The sequence below is a fragment of the Martes martes genome, assembly GCF_963455335.1.
Source record: "Martes martes genome assembly, chromosome: 2".
NCBI classification, from domain to species: Eukaryota; Metazoa; Chordata; class Mammalia; order Carnivora; family Mustelidae; genus Martes; species Martes martes.
In genome coordinates this window covers 137,976,129-137,999,976 of record NC_137889.1, presented here as the reverse complement: position 1 = coordinate 137,999,976, position 23,848 = coordinate 137,976,129, and the positions used below count along the sequence as shown (strand labels likewise).

The following is a 23,848-nucleotide window of genomic DNA, read 5'->3' as shown; positions in this document are numbered from 1 at the left end:
CCCGAATTGTGGGAATGATTGTGGGAGGAGAAAATATTCAAGGAAATATGGTATGGTGCTGAGCTTCTGTAATATGAGCCTGGTGTCTCAAAGGAAAGTTCTTACATTTGTGGCCCCTGGGCAAGAATTAACCCATCCTTATTCCACATTTCTCCCTCCCAGACTTGGCTGGGATCCCAGACAGAGGGCGTTTCTAACCCCTCCTCTGCCTCTTCTGCTGCTTGCCGGTGGCTTGTGTGCAGCTTTGGTGGGGTAGGGGCTCTCCCCAGTTTTCTGTCGCTGTGTTTGATCATAGCCAGTAGATTGCTAGAGCCAAGACAGGGTACACTGGTACATTTGAACTATTCCCGCCAGTGTCAATAAGGAACAGCAAAAAGTTTCCTGGATATAGCGCAACTCAGCTTACTTTGTCTGGGAGTGTGAATTAAAGCCCAGGGTTTCATGACTAATTAAAGTCGCTTAAGTCCCAGAGCTGTGTGTGGAGTCACACGTCAGACCTGGCATCCCAGAGCGGTGCAGACTAGCAGGAGCGGCAACCGTGGTCAGTGGAAATGAACTCTCAGCTCCGCAGCACGTGACTTCCTATTTCTGTAAGGTACTTCCAAGGGACTTCCTCTGTAAAAATCAGCCTGAGTCCCAGGAGATTTCATTCAGCGCCGTCGCTAAGTTTACTTCCAGCTCGGCACAGAAGTTTTCCCTGAGACACGGTGCTAGTTTCTTTTCTCTCTCTCTGCTCTGTCATTGCCAGCATGCAAGGATCTGGTGGCCCCCGTTCGTGATCGGAAGCTGAACACACTGGTGCAGATCTCAGTCATCCACCCCGCGGAGCAGGGTCTGACAAGATACTCGAGCACGGAAATTGTGGAGGTGAGTGAGCGCGCTGGGTGTCTGCCTTCCTCTGCCCCGCTGTCGCCTTCTCAGCCTCTCTCTGACTTTGAGCAAACAGCTGAAATAAGTTAGTCCATGGCCTGCAGCTGTGCTATGTTCCTGTCCTCTGTTATTTAGGAAAGCATACCTGAGGTTATGAAGCATTGCTAACTTACCAGAATAAACAGATGAGAGAAAAGCTTGCCTTTTTCATAGACCTTCTTTTTCTTTAGTAAGGAGAAAAAAAAATCTCACTTTGGATCCTTAAATCACCAAGTAGAGGGGAAAAGAAATCTATATCTATATCTATCTATCTATCTATCTATCTATAAAATTAAATGTAATGAATACTTAGTTTGGGAGGACTAAAAGAGAGTCATAAAGTAGCCCCAGAGAAGTTAAGTGTTCTTGTACTTTTCATTTTTTCCTGGGTTCTTCAGTCTGCTGATGGAAACTTTATATTATTTGCTATTTGTGTGTGTCTTTTTAACGTACCATGTTTTTCAAAGAAAGGTAGATGATTAATTTGAGAAACTGTAATGTTTCTAGCTGAAGGGTGTAAATATTACTCATCAGATGAGAGATTTCCTATTTACATTTATTGTTACTAATATAACATTCAATATGTGTCAGGAGGAAACTTGTTATTGTATTGGATCAGATTCAAAAGAGGAAGTGTTTCCCTTTTGATTATTTTGTTCTCATTACACTTATTTCACGAACTTAGTGAATGAGAAATACTGGAACATCTGGGGCTACAGAAAGTGTGCTTCAAACTCCTTAGCTCGGCATGCTTTTTTTCAGACTTATAAGCCCTGTCTGTTTTGACCGAGGAGTTTCTCTGTAAGGAATGAAGTAGCTTGCCCCAGACTGGGTTTGCTCAGTGCCAGCCTGTGCCTGGCTGCCGGAATAAATGATTCAGACTGAACTCGACTCATTTCTCTAATGGGAATGACCCAGTTCCTGCATGTAGCCTTGAATATGCCCTTTGGAAACTTTAGGTTCCAATGCTGGTATAATTTGTAGCTAATGCTGTAGGTGAATTAACAAAAATAGTCTCATTCATACAGTGAAAACTTGACTAAAATTGTAGAATTGTTCATTTCTATGAAAAAAAATGTCAAGTATTGTTCCAGTTTCATTATTCTTAAAATATATGTATATTGTCAAAACTTAAAAGAAATGATTTTGACGCATTTCAGTTGTTTATGTTTGAACATGCATAGCTGTTTTGGGCTGTTTTATTGACTGTCTTTTTCCAAAGTGTCTAACACAGAGCTGAACAAAAAGTATTTGTTGAGTAAAAAGAGAAAGAATGAATGACTAAATAAATAACTCGGGCTTTCAGAAACTCATAGACACCTGGTTTACTAAATTCTAGCAAACATCTCAATGATATTTGGCAATATAGATGTAAAATTTAATGTTGGATGTCAGCTCTCTCAAAATGAATTCTGAGGCATGGAAATATCCAGGGCACTGCATCCTATGTTAGTAATTTCATAGTCCCAAATCCATCATATTTAGTTTCTTTCATTAGTTTTCAGATCAGTCTGAGAAAAAACACAGCTGAACATCTAAAAACAAATGGACATTATCAGAGCATGGCTTTCAACTGAATCATTACAGAAAGGAAGTAAATGGTAGTTTATGAGAAAATAGCTTCATTTTAATTTGATCAGTCAATATCTTAGCTTATTTGCATGAATTTCAGGTCAAATCCATTAAATCTATTCTAAATTGACTGACAACTGACCTTAAGGAAGGATTCTGCATATAATGAAAATAAATTGTTTTTCCAGACTGTTAGCAGTGCGGACACTGATGCTGTGCCATTTACTATCAATAGCTCTATCAGAATTTGGGCTCTGGGCCTTGCTGTCGCCCATGAGCATCAGTTGGCGATTCAGATCTCTCTTCCAATAGGACTATTTCCTAGAAAAACAAACAGACTCAGACACACTTGCTGCGTTCTCATGTGTCACTGCATGCTGCCAACTGCAGTTGCTACTTTATGGAATCAAAGTTGTCTGCTTTTGCTGTTGCAGGGAACAAGAGACCCACTGTTTTTGACTGGTGTCACATTCCCATCTGAGTATCCCATCTATGAAGAGACCAAAATAAAGCTAACAGTCTATGATGTCAAGGATAAGTCTCATGACACTGTAAGTACTTGTACTTACTTCTTTTTCAGGGGGAGTGGGAGAAGGAGTTAGGCTTTTCCAAACTATTGGGTTTGGTTGGATATAACTGGCATTTTTCAAAGAGGGCATTTATACTGTGTTTATGCTTGTCTTATGTTTATATTTTACTGATGATTCCCCCCCACCCCCGCCATCCTTCCACACCCAATTCATTGGGCTTAGTGCCAAATTGGCAATTGGTTAGGAGCAAAAGCTTTCAGAAGAGATTTTTCTCTTTCTCAGGAAGGCTGGCTTGATGTTTTGGTTTATCTTTCTGCTGTTGTTCTAAGGAGTTATTGAGGGAGTCATAGTGTGGGCATAAGGCAAGGGCAAGAAATGAACTTTTTATACTGTTTTAAAACTTTCTGGATACTGTAATTATTCTACAACAGGAGGTTTACAAAGTGCTCTATTTGGACAGTTTATTCCTGGACAATACTGTGTTGAGAGACACTCCCTCTATTTTCCTGAAGTTGTTCCTGGCACCAAAGCAAACAGAGGGGGTAGCGAGAAGCACTAGGCATACGTTTTAATTGGCCTCCTTGCGTGGATGTCATGTGAAGCCCCAGTGCTCTTTCGTCCTAAATTCTTCAGTCTTCCTACAGTGTCTGACTTTTCTTCCACCTGAATCAGACTGCCTGGTTAGACAGTCAAGGACCCCGCACTGTCTCTAGAGGCCATTCTTAAAATTCCTGGACAGAAGATAATGCTGTTGGGTAGGTGCTGAAAAGGGAATGGCTTAAAAGGGGCCCTCTCCTTTAAATTTCTCCAGTCGCTATGAAGTTCTGTCGGTTTCAAGGCAGGAAAGCTGTGGCAGTATTGATGATCCATAGTGAAGAACATGCCAGGCAACACTTTGAAGGCTGAGAAGCCTTTAGTTTCCAGCAGAGTTCCTGTTGAAGCTAAGCGGTCCTGCTGGACATAGAGAATCACTGATACCTTGTCTGGGGAAAATGTCACTTTAAACTCTGCCCTCATGTAGGTTATGGTTCACATAGATAGTGGGAGGAGGTGATGTAACCATGCAGGGGACTAGTAAGCAGAGAAATGATTAGGATGATGGGAGCCGTGAGATTTTCTGTTCCTCCAAGCACACGATCAGATTCAATCCCCCCAGCAGTCCCAAGGCATAGTTAGGGGTAGACTATGGCAAGGGCAGAGGTCTAGGAACCTCTAGACCTTACAGAAATGAATGTTTCTCCTAAACTCTTGAGTTTGTGAAGTCCTTAGAAACATGAGAGAAATATTAGATACCTAAGGTATTTCTATCCCCTTTACTCTCCCTCATTTAAAATGTGCATGGATGTTAATGCTTTATAGATAGATAATTAGCTTACTCATTAATTATGCTTCTTGTTGGCTTCTATTCTGGAAGCTAATTATTTAAGGTCTTTTAAAGACTTCCTTCCTTGATCAGAGGTGTCATCACATAAAAGTATTGGATGAACTGGATCCCTGCTATGATACAAGATTGTGAAATTTGAACATACTTAAGAAATGCAACCAGCTTTCACTTACTAAGAGCTGTTGATTAAGGCATAACCTCTTCCTCAAAATAACTAACAATTAGCCCCGGTGATGGAAGTGTAAATAGAAATACAGTTTATTAATATGCTAATAGTCCCCATGGACATACAGTCTTTATCCTGGCCTTTGTTCTCTGACTTCTTAAGATTTTCTTTGGGTTGGGGGTGGGGAGGGGGGGCGTAGGAAGTGGTCTTCAAGTACAGTTTATAATTGTGAGCACTTAACAACCTAAAAAATTTTAGATCATATCACTTTTAAGGCCTAAGAAATGAGAATATGTGTATGTGTTTTAGAAAATTAATAAATTTTCTGCATGTATTTAAAAGTAGTTTAAATATTTGATCCTAACAAATCATTGATCATGTTAGGCTGACCCAGAACAATGAGATTTTCTACTGACTAAAAACTAATGAGTTGAGTCAGATGACTAAGTTGCTTGCCCTTTCCTATTGAATTTATCATTACTTGGAATTCATCAGTCAAATAAATGTGTTACTTTGCCATTTCATATCCATTACAATACCTATTAATATTAGATATTTTTAAAGAGAAATGATAACCTTTCGTTTATGCCCTTGATACAGCCATTATGTAACTGGTTGTTCTTGTATGCCTCTAAACATTGGACCTAAGATTGATTATCTCACTTAGTAACTTCAGCAGATACGCAATTCATCATTGTAACCAATGAGAAGAGTCTGTCCATTCACTGTTGTTTCCTCCTCCTACATCCTTCATCCTCCTCCTTCACTGCAGGAAGTCTTACACTGTGGTAGGTGGATAGATAATGCTTGGCAGGTGGGGAGATGGGGTATGGTGGATGACAGGGTCATTATTAAAATCAGAGTGACCTTTTTACTATTTTCCTCTTTGTGAGGAAACTGTTTTCTCAGAATGGGCAGCTCTAACATCCAGCTGTTTGGGTAGGGACTTTAACTTGAAATTGAAGCCTATGGCTAGGATAGGAGAGCCCAAGTTCAAACAGTGAAGTGTTCAAACAGTATATATCTTCTGGATATATACTGATTAATTGCTTTATTTTAAACTTCCTGGAAACTGAAACAACATAGACATAATCAGCCCTAGGGAATCAAGCTGGGACTGTGGGTCTTTCATATGTTACAGAAAAAACTCAGAAGAAGGTGAAATTTACATAGGAAGAGAATATCAAATTTTGTCTTTTTTCCTTCCTTCCCATGCAACTTGTGTTTTGGAAGATACTGAACAAGGCTCTTTCAACACCACACTGAGCCATCAATCTGCTAACATATAATTAGGTCACAAAATTGGCTTTGCTCACGACAGAAATTTGAATTTCTATGTATTTTGCAGAAGTTCACATTGCTACGTTTGTTTAGTTTTTAGAGGAAATAAATGTTTGCTGTATCCCTAACTTGTTAGATATCTAGTTTATAGGACAGAGTCCTGTGTCCAGTAAATATAGAACATTTCTCAGGTGAAGATATATGTCCTAAGATATTTTTTACTGCTAGTTACTAGCAATTCTCCATTTGTACCTTTCAGAAAAAAGTGACCTTATCAAGATCGGAGGTAAATTTATTATACTGTGTGAGTTATATGTCCAAGGAAGCTAATCTCTAGCACAATTCCTTACGCAGAAGTGTCTAGTTAAGTTTTTTTGTGTTTTTCTATGGAAAAGAAAATGATTTACATTTGGTATACTTTGACTCGGTTTGATTTTCTACACTAACTTCTTAGAAAATTAGGTCTAATTATACTCATTGAGATACAAATTCTGTAAGCCCTTCTTCTCCTTGTAGAAGGTATAGCGCAGCTGATAAGGAAAAGAAATTGATAAAATCAATCACTAAGCACATGCCAAGCGCTGTGTTTAATATGTTATACATGGTTTCTTCTCTAATCTCCAAAAAATTCTTTGAGGGAAGTATTACCTTGCCCATTTTAAAGATGAAAAAATCGAGATTCTGAAAACTTCTGTAGGCCAAGTCAAAGATCCTTTCTTCTCTGCAGGATACATATGTTCTTAGGGTTACCCTCATTTCCACTTCCACACGACGGTATTTTGACTTCAGCTGTTGCTTTAAAAGCATTCTTCAGTTGGATCTTCAAAATTGATTCATTGAGGGGAAAAAATGTCAGTATGCCAGTATAGGGAAAAAAAATATATCCAAAATATTCACGCACTTAGATTAAGCATGAATAACTAATTGTAAATGTCTAAATAAGTTTTATGCAGTGGCCAGCTAGTATTCATAGAAGAATAGCTGTTATTACCTGTTGTAAAATGGTTACGTTTATGTCTTAAACTTTTGCTTTTGACCACCTGGCCCTTTCCTGTTTTGTATACTGCATGGTCCTCTCAGCTTGCTAGCTCAGTTTGCCTTTTGTAATGCTCTGGTCTCCATTGTAACATAGTTTGCAAGAGGAGTTATCAGTTCCTTACAGAAGTAGTTGAGGATTTTAAGATGCTGCTGCCCTCCACAAATAATTTTACTTCCTTTTTTATCTGTTGATGAATGGTATATATTTACAAAGAGCATGTTTATATTTTATTGAGGCTTAATTTATATATAACAAAATGGACAGATCTAAACTTCAGTTCAGTGAGTTTGATAGTTGCATGTGGCCACATAACCTTTACCCAATGTAAGATATAAAATATTATCATCATTCCAGAAAGTTCCTTTGTGCCCCATTCTTGTCAATAGCCACTCCACATACTCTGAGGCAACCACTTTTCCATATATACCAGCACGGATTTGTTTTGCTTGTTGAAATTTAAGTGAATAAAATCATATAATATGTGTTCTCTTGTGCCTATGAAATATATATTTTTTGAGGTTCATATATGTTGCTGAATGGAATTGTTACTGAATAGTATTATGTTGTCGTGATACCACAATTTGTTTATTCATTCTCTTATTTACATTTCTCTACATTTAATTATTTTTACTTTTGACAACAATGAACAAAGTGTCTATGAACATTCCAGTACAAGTATTCGTGTAGATATTTGTTTTCATTTTGAGAGGTAAATACTGAGGAGTTAAAATTGTTAAGTCATAGGGCAGATGCATGTTTAACTTTTCTAGGACCTGCCAACTATTCTTCAAAGTTACTGTATGACTTTATTCTTCTCTTCTGTATTAGAGTTCTGTTAACTTCACCAATGATGATAATGTCGATCTTCATTTAGCATTCTAGTGGGTATGAAGTGGTTATCTTATTGGGTCTTAATTTGCATTTTCCTGATGACTAATTCTGTTAAGCACCTTTTCCTGTGCTTATTGGTCATTCATCTATCTTTTTTTTTTTTAAGATTTTATTTATTTATTTGAGAGAGAGAGAGAGAGAGAGAGAGAGAGAGAATGATAGGAGGAAGGGCAGAGGGACAAGTAGATTTCCCACTGAGTGAGGAGCCAGAAGCAGGACTTGATCCCAGGGCCCTGAGATCGTGTCCTGAGCTAAAGTCAGATGCTTAATTGACTGAGCCACCCAGGAACCCCTCTTCTTTTTTTCAAATGACATTTCTGCTCAAGACTTTTCCCTTTTTAAAAAGTGAGTTTTTTACTTGTTAATTTAAAGGAACTTTTCATATATGTGGATGTAAGTGCTTTTATGAATATATGTGTTACCAAAAAAGGGGGGGGGTATATGTGTTACAAGTCCTCTCTCCTCTCTTTGGCTTGCCTTATAATTTCCTTAATGATGTATTTTGACTTTAAATTCTGAGTGTAGTTTATCAATCTTTTCATTAGTGCTTTTTGTGCCTCCAAAGATCATTATGGCTTGGGTCATGAGAATATTCTCCAGGGTCTTTCCTCAGAATGTTTTATTGTTCCAGCCTTTACATTTATGAATGAGATAGGAATCAAAGTTATTTTCCCCTATGTAGATATCAAGTTATTGCAGCACTGTTTGTCAAAAATACTTTTTTCTTCACTAAATTTAGTGGGTACTTTGACTAGAAATTCAATTGTCTGCTGGTAGATGTAGGTCTACTTCTCGATGATCTATTCTATTCCATTGATCATTTTGTCTAGCTTCATGACATAACATGACTATTGTAGCTTTATAGTAAGTCCTGAAATCAGGTAATTTAAGTCCTCTATCTTTGTCAGCTTTGTTCTTTTTATCAAAGTTTTTGTTTTTGTTTTGCCTCTAAGAGCCTTAGTTTTTCCACATAAATTTGAGAATAGCTTGTCAACTTCTTCAAAACGACTGTTGGGATTTTGAATGGAATCGTGTTAAATCTATAGATTAGTTTGGAGGGAATGGACATCTTAACAATACTGAGTCTGTTGATCTGTAAGTATGGTAGTATATCATTCCATTTATTTAGGTATTTAAATTTTATCAGCAACATATTTGTGTTCAGATCATTTGTGTGTGGTCATAATACATTTTAAGACTTAGGTATTTTTGATAGTTTTTCATGCTAATGTACAAGGTGTTTTTAAAAATATAGTTTTAAACTCCTGTTGTCAGTAGAGCTAATCTTAACTGTAGGCTTTTCATAGATGTCTTTTATCAGATTGAGGGATTTCCCTCTATCCCCAATTTCCTGTGAGTTTTTAATCAAGAATAGTGTTGAATTTAGTCAAGTGACTTTTTTTGGTATATATTGAGATGCTCAAATGTTTTTCTTATTTATTCTGTTAATGTAGTGAATTACATTAATTGTCTCTGTAAGTTAAAACAGCCTTGGATTCCCCCCAGCAATATTTTCACTTTGTAGCAGTCTCACCTCTTTCTCAATCTTCAGCCTAGTGTCTGGGGGTGGGGTAAGGTGGGGGGAGGATCAACCTCTGCTCTTCTGCCTCACATTGGAGAAAGCCCTGTGCAGCGCATTGGTGAATCTCTCAGCTCTCCTGTATACTGAAATGTACTCCTTCAGTATGTGACTTTCAGTGGGAAGGAGTAGGTAGTTGGGCAAGACCCATGCTACGCCTAGGGGTCCGCAGGATTCAGATCTCTCATGCCAGGTAACGTGCTCATTAAAGGTTTATTGCAAATCCAGCTGGTATCTGTGGAATATCATCTTCCCCCTGCTACTCAGCCAGGAATAATACGGGGCCATGGGTATTTCTTCCTCCAAGAATGGTCTGTCATTCCCTGGATTGCATTTTATTTTGGTTTATTTACACCCTCAGTTTTCTGATGGGTTTAGCAAAAACTGATTTGGTAGTGTATCTGACTTCCTAGTGTTCCTATAGGGGTGACAGTCTCTCTTGCAAGTTTTTGCATCTTAACCAGAAGTGGAAGTACTACAAATTTAAGTTCTTTCCTTTAGCACTTACCCTACTCTCTGTATATTTGCATTTCCATCTCTACCTTTTTCCCTCCTCTGTTGTTCACATATCAAGTACATTACACTCCATGCTACCCTTTACATTGTTTTTCCTTTCTCTCTTCTCCTGTTTTCTTTCCGTGCTACTGTCTGCATTTGCACAGTACTCCTTCTGTATCAACTGTCCAGGGATTTTGTTTGGTTTTTGTTTTTGTTTTTGTTTGAGCTCCCACAATAGAGGAAAGAGTATCCAATACCTCCTTACTTTCCATTAGAAAATAATGATGTTGGCATGGAGAAAGGCTGGCTATTTGAGAGTGATATAAGAAAACAAATTGACTCATGAAGTAAAGTATGTTTCTTAAAAAAATCTTTGGGCCTTCGCAGAGTGGCTGTTTGACTATAAAGGGCCCACATCCTTATTTCATGTAGATCACCAGAACTGTGTTTTGAGTATTTTCACACTTGGCTATCCACGAATGTGTGAGTTGTAGAAACATTGTTTAGCCTAGTTGAAAACAACAACAACAACACAATAATACCTAGAATTAATTTGCCTTTTTCCAATTAAAATAGAAATGATGAGGTAGGGCCACTTTCCATTCTCTTTTCAAACTGTGACACTTAATTAATGTTAATCACAACATAGAGAAACATAATTTACCCTGTGTTTCTTTATGGACTCTTACTCGACTGAGTCCTACTTCCATTGAATATTCAAGAATGGCTTTTAAGTTTTTACCCTTGTAAGTTTTTGAGCATGAGCTATCACTGGGAAGAGTGGTTGGGGGAGTTGCAGGGTAATTCTTGTTTGAGCGCATTGAGTCCACAAACTGGAATTTAGTCATGTCTATATAAATCTCATTTGATGGGTGTTGCCCAGAAGTTTTAGGAAGCTCTCTAATGTCTCATCATAAGAGAGCAAAAATTTAGGCAGTTAGGTTTCATCTAAGAATACAGCCTACAACATAGGGAGCACTTTAATACCCAAATCTGACAAGTGTTTTTTGTTTTTTGTTTTTTTTAAAGCAAGAACCAAATTTCAATTAAAAACAAAGGTACATAAATTACTGAAATAGTATTCAGTAGAGTTCATCTGTGTGGAAGGAGAAAAATATGATTTGAAAAGCAAAAATGGTTCAATATCAATATATCTATCAACATGATCCATCTTATTGGGGCACCTGGGTGGCTCGGTTGTTAAGCATCTGCCTTTGTCTCAGGTCATGGTCCCAGGGACTTGGGATCGAGTCCTGCATTGGGCTCCCTGCTCAGCAGGAAGCCTGCTTCTCTGTGTCCCACTCGCCTTGCTTGTGTTCCCTCTCTTGCTGTGTATCTCTCTGTCAAATAAATGAATAAAATCTTTTTAAAAAAGATCCATTTTATTAAGAACTTAAGGAGAAAACTCATTTGATTTTGTCAATGGATGCTAAAGATGCATTTAATAAATCTAGTGGCCACATCTAATAAAAAAGAAGTAGATTTTTATAGAAATATAAAAATCTATCCTGATAAGAGAATATAAATGTTCTAAACAATGCAGTGGTAAAGTCATTTCAACTAAACACCAAATTAACCACTCTCAACATTATCATTCAACATTTTCTTGGAGACTGTAGAAAATACAGTGAGAAAATTATATTACTTATATAAAATCTGGAAGGTGAAAAGCAAAACTATTTCTCTATTGATATGATTAAAATATATAGAAAGCCCAAGAGACTTTATATAAAGACCAAATATGATTTTGTAAGTTGGTTGGTTATAAAAATCAACATATTTAAAAATCAATAGCTTCCTTCTTTTATAGAAAAAATTACGTAGGAAAGTATAAAGTCTTATTGAAGACTATAAAATAAGATCTTTACCAATAGGAAAACTTGTGTTAGAAAAAAAATATAATTAACATAAAACTAATTGATCTAAACTCAATTTATAAATTTAATATAATTTCAAATAAAATACAAGTATTCTTAAGGAGAAGGATTTGGGGTTGGATACAATGATCTTAAAATTTACTTTATTAAATCAATATCCAAGGATAGCCAAGGACTTTTTTAAAAATAGTAAGATTTACCTGATCAGGCATCAAAACAAAACATATTGCTACTGCAGTCAAATCTGTATGGTTTGATCATAAGAATGAACAAACAGAGAAGTGAGAGAGAATATCACATCCAAGAGCAGATTCCAGGATACATGGTAATTAACTCCATGAGATGGTTCAACTGAGCAGGTAAGAAGGATGGATTGTTTAATACAAAAAGTATTAGGGGGGCTCCTGGGTGGCTCAGTGGGTTAAGCCTCTGGCTTCGGTTCAGGTCATAATCTCAGGGTCCTGGGATTGAGCCCCACATTAAAAAATGTTCTTGGAAACATTCTATATTTTCTTGGAAACACAAAATTAAGATAGCAATGTGATCATCAATTTTTACTCATAAACTGACAAAAAAGTTAAAGACCATTGCTGGCAGGGATGTGGGAAAAAGTGTACTGTCATGCATTGCTGATTTAATGTGAAATTTTATAACTTAAAAAAAAAAACAATCTGCCAGCATTTATTAAAATGGAAAGTAAGTGTCCATTTTGATTTAGCAATGTTCCTCCTGGTTATTAACCTCTTAGAAGTAAAATACTTATACTTGAGGATATATGGAAAAGGATGTTTGTGCATTGCTCAAATAGTGAAAAATTAAAACAGGGTGAATGCCTATCATTAGTGAAATGTAGAATGAATAAATTCTGGTGTGTCCAAACTAGGGATATTAGGAAGCCTTAGGAAAAGTGGTCGTAATTAATCGGAGCTCTAAAAGCAGACTTGGAAGGTTCAGGAGGGACTGTGAAATTGAGAACAGCAAATGCCAAAAATGGTGTGTAATGTAATTCCATTAAAAAAAAAAAACCTAATAATAAAAAAAGCCTTTATATACATGTGTGCGTTGGTTTTGTATTTAAGAAATATACAATTGTGGATGACTGTCATGAGTATGTTGAAAATGCGGGAGAATGAAGGCAGTGGATTGGGTGGGGGAGGTGGGGTATGGATGATGGGGGCAGAGATAAAAAAGAGAAAAAGGAGAGCGTGAATTAAAATAGTTACCACACAGTCATGTCAATGGATTTTCTGACAGATTTTCTTATTTTTAATAAAATAAATTGTTCTTTCAAAACTGACCGTCATTCCCATTACTTTACACAAAATATATTGTCCTAAAAGGAGTGTTACTTTTGTGTCCTGAAGAGTCAGTGCAGCGGGTCTGTGGGTGGTCTTGGATGAAAGGGAACTGTCATAAACGAGTGGCAGCCTGGAGGAGTACTGGTGGGGACAGGGCAGGGGCTTCAGTGCCTGGGGAGATGGGAAGGACCCACTGTCAGGGATCACCTGTGAGGAATGGAAGAAGCAGCTGAAAACATCACTGAGCCGGCTCAGAGCAGAAGAGGAGGAAAATGGCAGTCATCTGTAATACTTGATGAAGCCCCTGGGAACTCCCCGAAACAATTGAGGGGGCACTCGTCAGGGTCTCTAGGACCTGTAGTCTCAGGAGGAAGCACGAGCTTCCCATGCTACATTAGAGACAGTAAGCTGTACAATGACTTGTGGTTCAAAGTCAATCTAGGAGCCTTTATCCTCCTACCTGCTAAGATTACTGACCGCTGCGATATGTGAGTCTAACTTGGGCTCTGAGCTGAGTTATTTCTGCTTCAGTTTATTTATCCCACTCCTACAGCTTTCAAGTATCCCCCAGTTGTTACCATTTGTTGGGTGTCTCAGGCCTTTAGTGGCTGGCCCACCCCATCTCGTTCAGGCGGCAGTGTTCTTGGCACAGCTGATGTGCATGGGGAGCCTCAGTGAACGCCCCATCTGATGAGGGCCACCCCAGAAGCAGACCGACCTGGGCACTGAGGACACGTGTCTGGCTTCAGCTTCCCATTCTCTCTTGGTTTTGCAGGGCTGAGATGTGACGTGTTGCCAAAATATTTCTTCTGTTGAGAAAGGAGCAGAAACTAGTGATTTAAAAAGTTAGACCTCTTCAGCTAGGAATAGCTTTTAATTACCTTAAGTTTATATATGTGGCCCAGCAGGAACAAAAGGAAATTCTAAAGAAACGCAGGCTTTCCTTAGAGCCATGTGAATGGAATGATAATTACAACTAAGTTCAGGCTGGTATTTAAATTCACGTGAAAATTATTTTTAAACTTACCAAGGGGAGTCATGTACACCAAGGCAGAAGGTGATGTCACATCCTGAACACTGTTAAGGGACATCTGTTTCCACACCACAAAGATTTTCCTCTCATGTTGCCATGAGCCAGGTTACTTAGGTTTCATGGCATTAAGTCAAGCTGTCTTTTAAGATGTGCTCATTGAAGTCAGAGCCAAATGTTAAGGTGGCAGCTGTTCCTTATACCATGTCCTGAGGAATTCGGTGTGTGAATTCATGCAGTGTTGGTCTTTCATACAAACTGGCGTTGTAGTTTTTAACCATGATAGAGGAAGCAGCCTTCGGAAGGCACTGTGGATATTTGTTTAATCAGTTATGGGATCTGTAGGGATATTTACAATTTTAAATATTATTCTGATATTTTTTAATTGCTATTTTGGTTTTACGAAAAGGACACTGATAGTCATATTAGTGGTTTAAAATGTCCAAAAGCATTTTCCCAAGAGGATCTGTGTTGGACATAAACAAGGGATCACCCACCTCAACTTGCAGCCAGCGCCCATTCAGAACATTTGATATAGTATATGTTATAGCTTTGCTTTTCATTCCTGAATTTAAGTTGAGGTGTTGTGAATTGTACATAGCAGCTTGCGCTGGCCTCAGACAATTTCAGAAACAAATGGAGGCCTCATGACAGAAACTCTAGACAGCTGCATATATATATATATATATATATATATATATACACATATATATATGTATTCACACATACATATACACAAATTTTAAATATGAATATGTACACTGAGTAATACAAGGCTTTAAACATTAAGTAAGGCTTTAAACTTTAAATTCCAGGATCAAGTTCATTTGTTGCCAAAAAAGGAAAGAAGCCAAAAATATCCTTAAGGCAATGTTAGCATTCAGAGAAATTTTCCTCTCTTTGTAAATGGAAACTTTCCAGTTAGTGTAGGCTTGTTGTTTTTTTGTTTTAAGATTTTTTTTTTTTTTTTTGACAGGAAGAGACTCAGTGAGAGAGAGAATACAAGCAGGGGGAGTGGGACAGGGAGAAGCAGGCTTCCCGCTGAGCGGGGAGCCTGATGTGGGGCTTGATCCCAAGACCCCGGGCCCATGACCTGGGATGCTTAAGGACCGCACCACCCAGGCGCCCCTGGTTAGTGCAAGTTTAAAGGCAGAAGCGTTTCTTTCAGATTCTGCTTCAGTGCCTTCTCCATTCTGCTTTCTCTAGCATATATGTATAGTACTGACTTTCCCTGGGCATTAGCTTCCTTGACCTTGAACTTACAATCTGAAGAAACATCTGAAAAAAAGACAATGCCAAACCGTAGATGAACTGCAATAAAGTGTAAGACGCATCTGAAAACCCCATCAGTGGCTATAAAAACAAGACTTCTGAATGCTATTATGGGAAAAATGATGCGCATAGAGTGTTGGAAAGAATTATAGCGAGAACATTTCAAACAGGGCATCAAGAATACAGCACTTTGGGGTACCTGGGTGGCTCAGTTGGTTAAGCGGCTGACTCTTGGTTTGAGCTCAGGTCATGATCTCAGGTCTTAGGATTGAGCCCCATGGGGGACTGTGCACTCAATAGGGAGTCTGCTTGAGATTCTCCCTCTCCCTCTGCCCCTCCCCAACCCTGGTTGTGCGTTCTCTTTTTCTCTCAAATAAATAAATCTTTTTTTTTAAAAGAGTATATTGGGGTGCCTGGGTGGCTCAGTGGATTAAGCCTCTGCCTTTGGCCCAGGTCATGATCTCAGGGTCCCGGGATCGAGCCCCGCATCGCCTCTCTGCTCAGCAGGGAGCCTGCTTCCTCCCTCTCTCTCTCTGCCTGCCTCTCTGCCTACTTGCAACCTCTCTCTCTGTCAAGTAAATAAATAAAATCTTTATATATATATACACATATATATGTACATATATATGTGTATATATATGTGTGTGTATATATATGTGTATATATATGTGTGTGTGTATATATATGTGTGTGTATATATATATCCCTTTGATCCTGCAAAGATTCCTTCTCAAATGGGATGCCACACTGAGAGCAAAGAACCGGAAGGTCTAATCTCAGATCTGCTACTTAGTCGTGCAGCTTTAGACAAGTTACCCATTTGGGGGCTCAGTTTCCCCAGCCATAAAATGATGATAAGTCCTGGTCTGTCTGCTATTGGAATGAAAATAGACTAACACACGTAAAAGTGCTTTGGAAACGAAAATTGTAGCTGAAATGTAAGTACCGTCCTCATTTACTGCAGATATTATTCAGTTATTATTTTTGCCCTCAGGGCATTCTTTCCCAAGGGACATTGATATATTTCCAAGAGAAGGACTGGCGGTTTCATGGTATCAGACTCCCCAAGGTTAGCCATGTTTCCAGTGAACTGATTGGTCTGGATATCCCGGTGGTTCTTGTCTGGTGGTTTGTGGCTGGGTGCAGAGCCAGTGCTGTGCACCAGCCATGTTTCAGTTTGAACACATCAACAGCAGTAAATAAGAATCTATTTTCTCTGTTGTTATTTTAGCATTTTATTAATCTGGCACTCTGCAGTTTGATACTCCAACATTCATTTCCTGAGTGAATGTGTCTTTCCAAAGGGGAGAAAAACTGAAAAAAATGATTACTGCAGAGACATGCCCGTCTTTTCCATGGCAGTCATTTTGATACCTGATTCTCTTTCTGACTTAAGAGTTACAAATAGCGGCGCACCTATGGGTCTGTCTTCCGAAACCACTGTAAGAAAGAATATGAGAGAGGAAAAACCCTCTTCTGTAAGATTCACTTTCCAAGTCATACTTACACCTAATGGGCTGACCAGCGAATCACCTTGTCCCTCTTTTTCATTCTTCCAACTCTGAGTCATCACCTGGTTTGATTTTTGAGACATCATTCAAACTGCCTAAAAAGAAAGGCTTTTATAGGATTCCTTGACCTTGGATGGAGCAGCGAGTAAAAAGCAGCGAATAAAGAATTCTTTCTACCTTCCTCACAAACTTACTTCATTTTCCTTCTAACGACATTTGTTAGACAAAAGATTAGCAGAATGTTTCTTCTCTAGCCTGACCTCAGGAAATTCATGAATGCTTAACTAGATGAGATTGTTTGAAGAACTTCTGAGGCCACAGCCACCCAAAAATTGTGAAGTTTTTTTTTTTTTTAATAGGGAAATGGTTTAACCATTTAGACTCTCAGAAACATCAAAGATAGAAGGAAAGTTTTGAGTGTTATTTATTAATTAAGCATCAGACCAAACTACGAGTGGTGTTCCTGGATGGCAGATTAAAGAAAAGGATGATTTTACTTTATCCTAGCTACACATATCACTTCCTCTTTATAATAGTGCTAATTCTTTTTGGGACATCACAGAAAGTAAAGAACAAATAAATGATGTAAAGCCAAGATTACAAAGAATTTGTCTATACCGTATCACATTTGATCCTCCTAGGGATCCTGTTGTGTTACACAGGGCCCTGTTGTGTCAGGGAGCTGGAAAGTAAGTTTAAACAATTTGCTGAGGGTCGCATTAAAATCACCAGAATCTAAGTCTGTTGAACCCATTGGACTGTAGGAAGTTTCTCAGGAATGATATTAAGGTCCCTAACTCTTCCAGTAAGTTGAGTTTGATGATGACTTTCTATCCATTCACTGCTGAGGATAATCACATTTATAAGTGTGGTTAGTACCTTTTTAAGTAGACCTTCAGTAAAGGAAAGAAGGAGAGGTTTGAAGGCACTGTGCGTCTCTAGACTAACTACCTTGGATAATGCATCTTGCTCGTGGTGTAAAACGCCCTGATGGCCTTATGATTGCTCATTTCTATTTGGATAAGCATACCTTAGGTTGCTGTGGAACAGCTATGACCATTTATGATAGTCTCTTTGGTACTTATCTCAGGTTAGCTGGGTTACAGAATGAAAGTCTTCAGTGTTGAAGAACTGGACGTCCAAGAGGAGCTAAGCCGTATCATCATCATGAGATGTTATCCTAGGATGCTGATAATGTCAAGATAAGAATAGACCAGTAAGGGGAAGAGCAATGTATTTTAATGCTGTTTCCTCTAATTAGAAGTTCCCAAAGATTATTTGCTATCCTATGTTTAGTTGTGTCACAACTTATTAATTCACTTAAATATTTTTATGCTTATTCTGTAAAAGGTTGCATGTATTAAGAAAGATTAAAGAGATGATGAATACATGGGCTTCTTTATATCAATTTGATATTTGTTAAGATAAATTTGACAGATGGGCTATCCACGTGGAAATATCTAAACAAGCATTTGGAAAAAGGTGCGTGGAACTAAGGGAAAATGACAAGATCTATATTGTCTAGAAGCATCTGCCTAACAGTAGCTTAAATAATTATTCCTTATTTTTTTTTTTTCTCTCACAGCAAATGGAAAAGGTGTAGTATATCGGATTCTGTCTCTTTTACGTTAGGAGACCAACTCTGATCCAGACTCTTTCTTGGATCTCATTGACTAGAATTGTATCTTATGGTTTCAGTAATATAGCAAGGGATTCTGATAAAGCAAGCATCTGTTCTTCCAAACTTTTTGTATTGGAATGTGCAAAAAAGAAGCAACTTGGAAATGACTTTTGAATTAGGCAAGTAACCACAAGATTTGGAAGAAAGATTTGAAAGGCATCCTTACAGAAGTGATCTTTGAAAATGAGAGAATCAAGAGATAAAAATAGGAGAAAATGATCCAAGTCAGAAACTTGGGGAACACCAATGTGGAGGAGAGTTGATCTCAGTAAAAAGGTGAAGAGCAGGCAGCTCAATCATTTGAGCATCCAACTCTTGGTTTTGGCTCAGAAGATGATCCTGTGGGTTGTGGGATCAAGCCCTGCATCCCTGCATTGGGCTCAGCAGGGAGTCTGCTTCAGATTCTCTCCCTCTACTCCTCCCCAACTTAGGTGCTCTCCCTCTCTCTCTCTATCTCATAAATAAATCAATCTTAAAATGAAAAGGTGAAAAGTAACCTCTCACCTGTGAGAATGGCTACTGTAAAAACAAAGAAATAAACAACAAACAAATAAATTAATTAAAAAAATTAAAAACAAAAACAAAACAACAGGTGTTATTTCTCCATGGCTAAGATGTGGAGAAATTGGAACACTTGTGCACTCTTGTAGAAATGAAAAACAGTGAAACTGCTATGGGAAACAGTATGGAAGTTCCTCAAAAATTACAAACAGAATTACCATATGATGCAGCAATCCTATTTCTTGTTTCCAAAACTTTCAAAAAAATTGAAATCAGGATCTCAAAGAGATATTTGCATATCCATGTTCAAAGCAGCACCTTTCTTAATAGCCAGGAGGTGAGAGCAAACTAAATGTTTATCAGTGGATGAGAGGATAAACAAAATGAGGCATTTATGTATAATAGAATATCATTCAGCCTGAAAAAGGAAAAAAAAAATCCCATCAAACGGTATAATGGAGAACCTTGGCAACATTATGCTACATGACATAAGAAGGTCACAAAAAGGCAAATTCTGTATGATCCCACATGTAGGAGGTATCTAAAACATTCAAATTCATAGAAACAGAAAGTAGAATAGTGGTTACCAGAGCTGGCGGGAGAGGGAAAAGGGAAGCTGTTGTGTAATGAGTGTGGAGTTTCAGCTTTGCACAATGAAAAAGTTTTGGAGATCTGTTTCACAAAAGTGTGAATATACTTAACACTACTGAACTGTACACTTAAATATGGTACAGATGACTAATGTTATGTGTGTATATATTTTTTCTTTTTTCTTTTTTACCACAGTTAAAACAACAACAACAACAGCAACAAAAACTACCTTAGCTTTCTGCTTTGGTAGATGTGGGCTGGAGACCACAAAGCTGAATTTCTCCCACGTGCCCATGTGATGCTGATGCTGCTGGTCCTCTGGTCATTCTTTGGGAGTCAGTACTCTAACATAAGACTTACCATGTGGGGCGCCTGGTGGCTCAGTTGGTTGAGCAGCTGGCTCTTGATTTTGGCTCAGGTCTTGATCTCAGGGTCTTGAGATCGAGCCCTACTTTGTGCTCTGGACTCAGTACAGACTCTGCTTTGAGATTTTGTCTCTTTCCTTCTGCTCCTCCCCTGCTTTCTCTTTCTCAAATAAATAAGTAAATTAAAAAATCTTTTTTAAAAAGCCTTATCCTTCAGTACCATAATCTTCTGTTTATAGGTCTAGTTCTGTTTAGAGTGTGAACTGCTGAAATAGGGACCATCTTATTTGTCTGTTTATCCCCATTTCTAATCCACTGTTTGTTCCTGAATAAATTTGTGTTACATAAATAAAAAAGGGGGGGAGGTAAAAAGCAATATGGGGAAAAAAAATGAAGGGGACCAGTTAGTGCAATCTCCAAAAACCAAATTAGGGGGCAACTTTTAAGATGGAGAAGGGGGGTCAATGTTGCCTAAATCTACAGAGATATTAAGGAATATGAAGAAAGACTACTGAATTTAGTGGTTAGGAGGTCACTAGCCTTTTAGAAAATAGTTAGGTGCTGAGAAAAAGCTAGAGTCCAAGGGATTAAGGAGTATGCGAATGCTGATGCCATATCTATACTGGTTAGCAAAACAAGGAAGAGAAAAGGAGTGTGAGTGGATATACAGGAAGGGATTAGTTCAGGGTGAACTGGACACATCTGTAGAGATCTAGGCCACCTAAGCAAGCTGTGGGAGTCCCCAGGAATTCTGGGGTAGTGGGTAGTGGGAGGCTCCAGAACAGAGAGCTGGAGATTGCTTGGTAATTCATCTTGCCTTTACCTGAAATTCCTGAATTATTATTATTATTTTTAATTATAAAATTTCCTCTGTACCAGTATATTTATTACAATCCCTTTCTTGGATCAGTTTACCAAGTGAGAAATAATGGAATGCTTGGCTTCTTTGGTAACAAGTAGATTTGAGAATTATTTTTTTTGATGCATTTGGAGATTCTGATGGGAAATGAATTGTTATGTGAAAATCATCAGTAATATGACTTCCTTAAGGAACATGAGTACTGTCTAAACACTTCTTGGTGTTTATAACAATATCAATAAAGATTACTTTAATTAGTTTGACAAGATGCAGGAATCCAAAAGAATTATAATAAAAGACAATTGTATGGAAGAACAAGAGAAAGAATATATACGAAATTACATTCAGTTCTGGTTTATATGCTCTTTCCCCATACCGTCTCAAAAATAGTGCAAGTCCTTTTTTGTTTTTGTTTTTACAGTCTTTATGTCTTCCAAAATGTTTACCCAAATGAGTTTTGCTAAGAAATCCAGATAATTGCAAAAAATTATAAGAAAAAGATTGTTAGGATGAAAAGTGTATCTTTGTTTGGAACAATAGTCTTTGAGATTATGGGAAGGATTGTGAGCTATACCCATCTGAAGCAGGGCTTATTTCCAGGCTCCAAAGCCTATTAATTCTGTAAGCATGGGCAGTCACTTCATCATTCTTGGTTTCAGTTCATTAAACACATGAAATGGTGATAATGATAAATATGACACAGGGTGGTTATAAACATGAAATGAGGTGATTGCTGTAAATCTAGCACAGTGCCTGACATACAGTCACCACTCACTGCCTGCTCACTGCTGTGGCTGTTGTTTTTAATATTATCATGATGATAATGATGATGTTCATATTTTAACACCATAACAAACTTTAAAGATTTATTTATTTATTTATTTGACAGACAGAGATCACAAGTAGGCAGAGAGGCAGGAAGAGAGAGAGAGGGGGAAGCAGGCTCCCTGCTGAGCAGAGAGCCCGATGCGGGGCTTGATCCCAGGACCCTGGGATCATGACCCGAGCTGAAGACAGAGGCTTTAACCCACTGAGCCACCCAGGCACCCCCATAATGAACTTTAGAAACATTTTCATTTTACCTTTTTTTTTTTGTTGTTTGTTTTCTTTAACAATGACTGCAGAAAGGTTCTCAACTTGGAATATAAGAAAAGATAGTGTTTCCTTAAAGACTCTTTAGCTTACATACTTATGTTTAAATATGTTTTTATATTTTGTAATTATATGTAATCATCCTCATCCTCATCATAACAACAATCCCTTCATAGCACTACTTTGTATCACACACTGTTCTCTAGGCTTCATATATTTACTCATTTAATCTTCACAAAACACAAGGAGATAGATACTGTTAGTAGTGTCTCCCATCTTCCAGGTGAGAAAACTGAGGCACAGAGAGAGCCAAAACTTGGAAGTAGAAGTACTTGGATACGAACCAAGACATTTAGCTCTAGTCTGTGCCCTTCTTAATCACTACATTTTAAATGTCCATAAGTAGCATGGTAAATGATACTTATTGTCTAGATGTCTATTAAATTTTACCATAAGAATGTTTTTACATGTAAATATTAGGTCTCAAAGGGAGCAATTCGAACAATTTCACTAAAATATATTTTTCTCTAAGTATTTGAGATTTATGATCTTAGGCTTTCAGAACCTTAAAAGGTCAAACGTTGTTACTCTATTCATCTTCTCAAACACTTTCTGCTTTATGAAAGGGCACCAATCTATTCAATATAGATGCAAAAATAGAATTTATGACACATACAGGTCTTCGCTCTTCAATCAGAGCTCTTTCCACTATGCTGCATAACACAGTGTCAGATTTTCAAAATAGTAATTGTTAAAGCCTGCGGCTATTTGAAACTGATCCTTCTTTTGGCAAAGAAAATAAATGATTCAGTTTAAAACCCTCTGTATTTCAAGTCCAGAAGAAAAGTATGTCCTTGTATTTATTTATTTGTAGGCAGATACAGAGGCTAAGTCCTTGGTTCAGGGCCAAGATTCAGGTAAAATCTACCTAAGCCGTCTTGTGAGATACTATTTGTGGTACTATCAAGGGGGCAGGACTCAGCGTGGTAAAGATACTCAAGTATTCACTTCCAGTACCAGAAGATTGGGCTAATACTTTTTCCTGGAGAGGAAACACTTTTGCTGATGATTGGAATGGGAAGGATGTTGTCAGCCTTAGTTTTTGTCCTGGAGAATACGTCAAGCTGCTCAGACAGAGGCACACTTTCCTGCTGACTGTCAGAAGTTATACTGGAAACAGAGTAAGGACTTGGGAAGGAAACCCGCCTTCACTGAAATGCCTCCCAGGCCTCTGGACACTTTTCCAGCGCAGAACCAAACCCAAGTGACATTTGCTGCCTTTATCGTATTTTTCATCTTTCCTTTTCTTTAATGCACAGCATTATTATGTAGATGTAAGTCTTGGGGAATCTATTCAGAGTCTGAACTACTTTTGTCAAGGTGATTTATTTTTAAGGAAAATCTAAAAGAGACTTTAGAACTCTAGACAAACTCCGTGGGGACTCATCGCACAGAGATCAGTGTGCTTCGTGAGAGGGAGTAATTTTTCAAAGCATCCTGCTGGACGCTGTCCCAGGCTGGTAATTGATTGTGATGAAGGCGGACATTGGGGATGAACACACATTGGTTTGAGTATTGGCTGTCAGTGACCCTAACATTTAAGCCTGGTATCAGGTCTTTTCATTTCTGAAAGGAGGTATAAATGACAGAACGAATGTAAGCTGCAATATTGTCTAAGTATTCAATATGTCTATTTCTATTGATCTATCAGGGTGTTCCATCAGTTTTCTTGGCATTTGACCTCAGCCAGAGCAAAGAGACATTACCTTATCTACCGGGATTGTGTTTTTCTTAGAAGCACTGGAGGAAGAAGCCCTCCTTCTTAGGATGTGAACTGAGATTTTCAGCAGCTTTGTTGTCTCGTGGAAAGAAGCTGTCTGAGAATGTGGCCAAGAATGGGGAAAAATCAGAACCCTGAGAGT

The 23,848-nt window shown here is 38.1% G+C and overlaps 1 protein-coding gene across 1 annotated transcript in view; it reads left to right on the top strand.

Annotated features, from left to right (window-relative positions):
- Positions 1–605: 605 nt before the first annotated feature.
- The window catches only part of INPP4B (inositol polyphosphate-4-phosphatase type II B), a 348,151-nt gene continuing 324,908 nt past the window's right edge, over positions 606–23,848 (top strand). Inside the window, exons 1-2 of the mRNA XM_080797020.1 lie at positions 606–867; positions 2,916–3,032. The gene's annotated coding sequence lies outside the window, so the exon portion shown is untranslated. The remainder of the gene's footprint in view (positions 868–2,915; positions 3,033–23,848) is intronic.